This window comes from Mytilus californianus, unplaced genomic scaffold, assembly GCF_021869535.1.
Source record: "Mytilus californianus isolate M0D057914Y unplaced genomic scaffold, xbMytCali1.0.p SCAF_12, whole genome shotgun sequence".
Lineage (NCBI taxonomy): Eukaryota > Metazoa > Mollusca > Bivalvia > Mytilida > Mytilidae > Mytilus > Mytilus californianus.
The window spans coordinates 50,153,028-50,161,953 of record NW_026262604.1 but is presented as its reverse complement, the minus strand read 5'-3'; the positions used below and the strand labels follow the sequence as shown (position 1 = coordinate 50,161,953).

Genomic DNA, 8,926 nt, shown 5'->3' with positions numbered 1-8,926 from the left:
TAGAAAAGGCAGGTTTGCTTCCTAGTACTAGACATGTTACGAAAAGGTATATACTCGACGCTGAGATTGACAAATTAGACTCTAAATGTCGGGACTGTGTCAAAACATTCAATATCGATTAAAACAGCAAAAAATCAATTTGCTTGATGTTAACCAGGTATCCTACAAACAGTTGTTTCATTTAGAATTATATTAATTTAGAATACTATAGTAATAATTTTCTGATATCTTTGCTTGTGATTATAGGACCGGAAAAGTGTAGGTGTGTGCGAGAGAAGGGAGAAGGGAGGTAATGTAAGTAATTATGCGCTTCTAGATTTGACCAAAAAAAAAATTCACATAATAAGCCAATCTGTCACTCCATTACTAAACCTCGTCCTGAAAATTCATGAAATATTTGTCACTGGACGAAAAACAAACAACAATCAATCAATCTTTACTAAACCTGCACAAAGCTCTACAGTCTGGTTGATTTTTTTTTCTAAAGTCTCCATAGGCTTCCACTGACTTTGAAAGTTTTTAAGTGCCTAAAAATGAAAGCGTGTTCCACATATATCCGACACCCGAACGATAATCGTTCATTTTTGCATTATATTCTTTCTGCTCTTGGTCTACGGGTAGCTCTAAGTCTATGACGCCTATATAGGGTAACGAGAGGAGAACGACATGCGGTATATTTTATAACCTAAAATGACAAAGTCCTTGGGGAAATCTAATTCCATACCTGGCCAATTGAAGGCAGTAAACTAAACTGTTGAGCACCATCCCGTTGTCCTAGCAAGCTACTGCGTGTGAATCTTTTATGATTCCTATTGTCCACAAAAACCCCGCGTATATATGCAATGCCGGTAACTGGAGTCAATTTGTTCCAGAGGCATCGCTTGTGGTCTGTAATTGGCATGAAAATTGCTGTCAATTTCCGCTATGTCACCTGCCACGTAGAAGTTGCCTATTTTCTACGGTCGACTAAGAAGTATTTAGTGCATAGATTTCACAAAGAATCGGTATCTTAGCATGTATTTGTGCACTCGTAGCATGAACAGAAACCTCCAAGAGAAATATGCAGGAACATGTATTTAGGCTGTCAAACAGGCGAAAAATCAGTCACATTTTACATAGAACCCTCACAAAAGAAATCTCAATTTCAGTTTAAACTATTTTTAAGACTTCGTTCAGGTTAGAGTTAAAGAAATAAACAAAGAAAATACATGCATTAGAGTGTATATGACAGGGAGTACTTTGAAAGGCTGGTCAAACGGGTAAGACAATTTCAGACTTCAGAAATTACAATGCGAAATATTTTGAAACTTTACATGAATATGTATAGGATGTCTTTTTCCAAACATCCTCATTTCGTTTGGTCGAACCAGTCACATTTTACATGAAAATAGTATAAGGGAAATAAAGCGTTTCCTGCGTAGGTATTAACAGATTATTACATATACAATCATTTCCACTGTCTAATAAGGGCATGATAGAGGTGTCATGTTGGTCATTTGTACAATTGCCAAAAATTCAAGAAATTTCAACCTCCGAAAAAAACGGCAAACTATGCCCAAAATAAATCCATAAAAGGAGTTGCACATTTTTTATGCACATGTATAAACATACCTTGTGCAAAGTTTAAAAGCTCCAAGGTTAGGAAAAAAGTTCTGACCTCAGGTAAAACACCCCTTTAAGTTAAACTGACGGTAAATTGATTTCAAAAACGCATAAATTCAAAATTGCAAGTACATATTGCTTTAATTTATAAGGGTTGGCGGGGATTTGTTTCTCTCATTCATTACTCCTTTTTCTCGGATTTCCTACTCTCTTTTCTTCTAGATTTTATATCCTTTCTGCAATACCCTTGCCTCCTGTCAGTGTTCCAAAAGGAAGAAATAGTATGGGATTTATCTTTTATCATGTTTATTCCTTACAGAATAATTGTTATGGAATATTTGTTTCATAAGGAATATTTGTAATGAATTTGTCTATATTAAAGTTTTCAAAGGGACGTCTGTTATAAGGAACAAATATACGTGGATATCATTACTATACAGTTAAAACACAAGATTCAATTCATACACATGTAATTTAAATCTTTAAATCAATTTTGTGTTTTGATACGATACCCACAGTTAAAGTCTAATTTGTCAACCTCAGCGTCTAGTATATATCATTTCGTAACACGTCAAGAGACGCATTTCTCATCTTGATTAATGAATTGTAAATTTGACGTCCAGTGACAAGTATCTAAACTCAAATTCTTTACTCCTGGGATGATAAATGCAACGTCCTCCAAATAAAGGGACATGCCAAGAACCAATCCCTTGATTAAAATAAACGGGGTTGGGTTCCTAGAAACAAACGGAACAAAAAGGTATGTGGTCTAGATCCCCTTATATTACACGTTTTCGGGTCAGTACATTATGCTTATTTGTTTTTAAATCATGATATTTCTAGAAATATTCAAGGAATTTACACCCCTCTCTGTTTCCCTTCTAAAAAATATCCTTGCATATTTTTATTTATAAGTTTCAATGAGAACAAGCAAGGATTAACACCCCTTAAAATATCCTTGAATCTTTTTTTTATGAATTTCCTTTGATTCTAGGTATCCTCGGAATTTATGTTTAAATCATTTATTGTACGTGCATTTTGTGTTCATGGCAATTAAAATTGGACGTGGATCTAAACTTTTTTTACATTTCAAAGGGATCTTACAATTCCATCGCATTTCCTTTTTCATTTTTACTTAGAAACCCTTCCCCGTGTATTTAATCGGAAAAGTGGTCCATGTCCTATTTCTCTTTTTTGTAGGAGAGGAGGGCATTTAACCTGTTTCTCTGAGTACAGAAAGCTTGTCAAATATTCGACACTGGACGACAATCAAACAATTGATCAATCAATTAATCAATATGAAATCTGCTTCTCTTTACGTTATGCAGATCAATCTCTTTGTGTTTTAAAGCCGTCAATCAATCATTAAATTATTTCATCAGTCAATGCCAATCAAACAATCAATAAACACATCTACCGGCAACCAACCCATCCACATAAAAAACTTTTTACTCCATATCATCAATCAACAAGCATGTTAAACTTAGAAAATATGGAATGACTTCCATTAAAAATATTTTGCGAAAACACTATTTTTTTAAAACAGTCATTTTATATTTATTGTAAGCAAGGTTATAAGAGCTATAAATGTATAGAGTAAATCAAAAAAGAAATATATTCTTTTGAGATGATCCCTTATTTAAATGTCTCAACTCTAGACTGTCAACTGTAAATATTTATCTAACATATAAAAAAGTAGATGTGGTATGATTGCCAATGAGACAACTCTCCACAAGAGACCAAATGACACAGAAATTAACAACTATAGGTCACACTACGGCCTTCAACAATGAGCAAAGCCCATACCGCACAGTCAGCTATAAAAGGCCCCGAAATGACAATGTAAAACAATTCAAACGAGAAAACTAACGGCCTAATTTATGTTCAAAAAATGAACGAAAAACAAATATGCAACACATAAACAACCGATAACCACTGAATTACAGGCTCTTGACTCGGGACAGGCACATACATGCAGAATGTGGCGGGGTTAAACATGTTAGCGGGTTTCCAACCCTCCCCCTAACCTGGGACAGTGGTGTAACAGTACAACTTAAGAACGAACTATAAAAATCAGTTGAAAGAGGATTGACTCATCAGATGGATAAAAATACAAATGCTACAAATACAAGTGGACGTGGCCGGGTACTTGTACATCCAAACAACAAAAACACTAAGTACAGATTTGAGAGTACTCGCAGTTACTGACAGCTAGTTCAAAGCCACTAACAACTAATAAAAAAAATCGTGCATCTAAGACTAAATTATCAATCCGTACACATCCAACATCCAATGGATTTGGTGTAAAGACGTCATAAACAGCCAGAGAAAAACATGACCTTGTGCAATGCCAAGATACAGGTATCGACAATAATATTTAGTTTGCTTTTAATTTACTGATAACAAAATCAATATTAGTACCAATAAAAACAATATTTAATGATCTAATTATAGTGTTGAATTGGTAACCTTTTAGAATAAGTTTATTTAAAGGATCGATAAGTTTACCAGGATCGTTTCTAAATTTCCGGGCACGGTAAACAATATTGCCGTAAAAATGAGGATGTGCAATCCCATTTGAAATAAGTTTTCTACAGGTACAACCAAACTTCAAAACCAAATCTTTATATCTGTGGAAGAATTTAGTAAAGGTTTTAAGTAATTTGTGGTAACGAAATCCCTGGCTTCATAATTTATCAGTAATTCATAGATTACGTTCGTTAAAATCAAAAACGTCACAACAGACACGGGCATAGCGAACGAGTTGTGAATTATAAACACCGTAAGATGGTGCCAAAGGAACATCACCATCCAAAAAGGGAAAATTAACAATAGGGAACGAAAAATCGTCCCTTTTGTCGTAAATTTTAGTGTGGAGTTTCCCGTGTAAAACCGATATATCTAAATCTAGGAAAGGACAGTTGTTACCGTTTAAATTTGATTTATTTAAAGTAAGTTCCTTTGGGTAAATTTCGGCAGTATATTGAGAAAATTCTTGATTATTTAACGAAAACATATCATCAAGATAACGGTAAGTGTTGTTGAATTTATCAATTAAATGCAATTTAGACGGATCTTTACTGAGTTTGGTCATAAACTGTGATTCATAACAGTACAAAAACAAGTCTGCTATTAAAGGGGCGCAATTAGTGCCCATGTCTATTTTACCGTGAAAATAAAGTACCAAAGCCCACCTCCCAGTGCGGGATTTTCTCGCCGTGTTGAAGACCCATTGGTGGCCTTGAGCTTTTTTCTGCTCTTTGGTCGGGTTGTTGTCTCTTTGACATATTCCCCGTTTCCATTCTCAATTTTAATATAAAAATAAGGAGATATGGGATGAATGCCAATGAGACAAGAATCCACCAAAGTTCAAATGAAGTGGATGTAAGCAATAATAGGCAACCGTATGGCCTTCACCAATGAGAAAAACCCATACAGTATAGTCAGCTATAAAAGGCACTAACATGAAAAATATGAAACAATTCAGTTGAGAAAACTTACAGCCTAATTTATAACAAAACAATTTTCGATAAAACAAATATGACAGACACGAACCAACGACAACCATAGCTACACTCCTGACTTGGGACAGCGAGAGCCAATTTCACCAAAATACAAGATACAATCCGTCCGTTATTAGTCCATGTCAATAAGTTAAAACAGACACAATGCTAGTCATTACAGTGTAATTACAAAATGTAATTTATAAGCTAACTATCTAATTCTATTTAAACATATTTAATATCAATAACTATCATAATAAAAAAAAATAGTAAGAAGAGACAAAACTGCAGGCAATAACACGAGTTCAAAATAGTGAATGTTTAGTACACGATTTTGGAAGGTATTAGTACATGTTAAGACATCCTGACATAAGACTTAACATAATACCGATATTGATTAATCAAGTGTAGTATTATTATATCATTACTTTATGTTAAACCCGGAAAACCACAAGTCTGAGAATTTAGAGTGCCTGACGGCCAAAGAATATCATTATAATGAAAAGTATAAGTGTCCATTGTTGTTCGGAGAGTAACTATTACAAATTGTATGTTGCCTTTATCTAACCTGTAGGTGTGTTATGACCGTCACTTGGCGTCCATCTGTAAATTCACTTATATTTATTTCAAATTTCTTCTCTGAAACGACCGTTTCACTGTAACAAAAACTTGACAGAAGTTGTGTTGTCATTATGACTTCAGGAAATGTGAAAATAAACAAAACAAAAAAAAACAAAAAACACATTACGACACAAGTAACCATGACACATCATATTTATTCTTGTTTTCTGGATAGCCTCTTATTTTTTTTATTAGGTCCTCATTAAGTTTGTATCAAAGTTTTTATTCGTGAAATCCTCTTATGAGTTAAATAAGAAGAAACAAATAAAATTGAGTATCAAAGACAATTTTGGGGACTTAGTTTAAATAAATCGTTACTATTTTTATCACATGAATTGGATCGTTATTTCTCATGGCTTTTCCTTTGTATATAATCTATACCAGTAAGTCGATTTCAACTCTTACGCTTAAATTGGGCGTCGGGTTTGGTAGCTTCCTCAGTTAAAGGTTCTTTCATTGTTGCGTGCTTTGATCCAAAATTGCCAAGAAGCTAAAAGGGTACGTGTGTTACTTCATTTATCTTTCATTCAGCAACAATGGAAAATCACTTATATCAAAATAAAGGGACAAGTACATTAAGGTCTAAACATTAAACATTTGTGAAGAAACATCTGATTTCATGTGAGATATGTACCAGTTACATCTGTACAAATCTACTCAAAGCTAGCTATAACACCAGGTTTAGTCCACAATTTTTACATAAGGAAATGACTGTACCAAGTCAGGAATATGACAGAGGTTTTCCAATCGTTTAATGTGTTTGAGCTTTTGATTTTGCCATTTGATAAGGCACTTTTCGTTTTGAATTTTCCTTGGAGTTCGGTAATGTTGTCATTCTACTTTTTACAAGAAAGGCCTAGGTAGATTTAAATATCTTCTTTAAATTTCAGGAAAATCAAACCTTTATAAAAACTCTCTAATTCCAATATATGATTTGTTCTTATAGAAAATGTTGATGTTGTCTGAGAAAGAGACGGACTTGATCAAGGTGCTTGATTTTGTGTTGACAGTCGCCAAACGGTAATAAGACGTTATAGAGAAAGTCCAAAAAACTGTCCATTTCTGGGAAATAATGGAGCGGAGGCCCTTAGGGCCGACGCCTGTTATTTGCCAGGAATGGACAGTTGTTTGGACTTTCGCTAACTTAAAATACACCTTAAATATTAAAAACGAATCTTCAGATTATAACATTTTAAAGAATTTTATTAATTTTGAAAATGTTTTCTTTTCATTTTCCCCGTGTTGTACCCAAGAATCCGCAGTTAAAATTAATGATCAAGCTGACCATCTACTCACTTAACGAAGTATTTATGAACAGAAGAATAATTACTTTAAAAATATCTTGAATAAAGTTCATTCATATTTATGTTTAAAGTCATTGGATACGCACGTCTTTCTTGTAGTGGGATGGAAAGGATATTTATTTGTGTCTTTAAGTGGTGTTTCGGGAGAGTAAAAGAAAAACTAGTATTTATGCATATATGTTAATGGATTATATGTATTTTCGTTCGATAAATATTGGATATAGAATCGTCTGAGAAAAGTGAAATGGTACAACTAGAATGAATTTCCAGGTATGTAACACTCTAGTATAGATTATTTAACTAATAACGGTGTGCTCGATTTAAAGTCATATCAAAAACAAAATGTGATTCTATATTTCAAACCATTTTATTCGATGAAATAAAATGAAACAAGAAAACAGTATTTCATGCACAACACAACATTTTGTCATTCCCTTTGCTAATTACAACGAACAAAACTTGTATGCATTTTTTTTTAAATAGCAATACAAGCAAACTGAAAGTATGTTTCATTCTTCCCTATTATCAGAAAGGAAGCAAAAAAGTTTTAGAAACAAAAATCCGCATGATTAAAAACATTTCTGGATCCGTTTTGTATGTATTTAACTTAAGTGGACAACAGTATACCTTTCAATTTCATTTAAACATTTATTTCAAGATAAACGCCGTTTATTTGTACTGCCGATATAACTGTTATATTTGCCACTGGACATTTAACAACAGTGAATGAATTCGATTATGTTACGCGTTTCTCTTGAAAATTGATTAAAACCCCCGCCCAATATTTAACACAAGCCTTATTCAAATGTTATTCATACCCCTCAAATTTTATTCATTAGTACTGTATCTTAATTATAACAACGAACAATCAAATAAAATACAGACTACGCCATTTTGATCATTTCAGTTTCTTTGACTTTTTATTTTATTAAACCACAATATTATTGTAGAAACAATCCGAGTAATTTTTGTGTTTTTAATTTATATAAATATAAAAATGCAACAAACGATTTTTGCTGTACAAAATCAAAATATTTCATGGAAATGATATTTTAAACGGTAAAATTAAAATCAAATCTTTATGTGAAATATATTTTCACTTATTTTCATTATTGAATAATGTTAATGTGTTCAATATCACAATAGAATTCACTGACTCACACACAGTTAACACATTTGATATTTTGTAGATGCACAGAACATGCAGAAGAGGAATGGGACTCAATGGAAAATATTCGTTTTTACCCACTTGGATACTATCCGTGACAAAATTTCAGCCAAGATTTGCATCGGAAAACAAATTGTGAATTATATTGTTGAATTTTAGTGAATACGATACTATAATTTACAAGATAGAATAACGACTCGCAAATAAAAGCTGTTTTTTTTTTTAATAATGAGATAGTAAGTGTTCATTTTATTACTACGATCCCAATTTAAATAAATCCAGTATCAGTCGTTTTAGCAAGATTTCATCTTCATTCAATATCGCGTTACGTCCTCTAGAATTATTCCCATGGGTGAACACTTTTTAAGAAAGTGCCCATGGAAATATCCAAAGGGCAAAACGTCCGGATGTAAAAGACGAACAATAAAAAATAACTCTCCATTCCTGAAAAATAATGGAGAGTTTGAACAAAAGATTTACATCACAGGTGTATTTTAAAAGCTGTTTCAAACAGATTTTTATAGTTTCTTCTATTGATCTATTGTTAAACCACTGTCCAAGATTAAGGTTAGGGAAGCCTTGAGCGCTTAATACTTGTGTAACCCTGTAGTACTGTTTTATGTGTCTTTTTAATACTAGGATGTAGTCCTGTGGTTGTTGTTGGTTGATATTTTTTGATTGTTTTAAGATTGAATTTGGCTATAGATTTCTCTTATGGTTGTTTCACA

At 33.0% G+C, this 8,926-nt stretch overlaps 1 long non-coding RNA gene across 1 annotated transcript; it reads left to right on the top strand.

Moving 5' to 3' along the window:
• The first annotated feature begins 6,844 nt into the window (after positions 1 to 6,844).
• LOC127722451 (uncharacterized) lies at positions 6,845 to 8,421 on the top strand. Its single transcript, XR_007991737.1, has 2 exons — positions 6,845 to 7,300; positions 8,221 to 8,421. It is a non-coding gene; the product is annotated as an uncharacterized LOC127722451 (long non-coding RNA).
• The last annotated feature ends 505 nt before the right edge of the window (positions 8,422 to 8,926 follow it).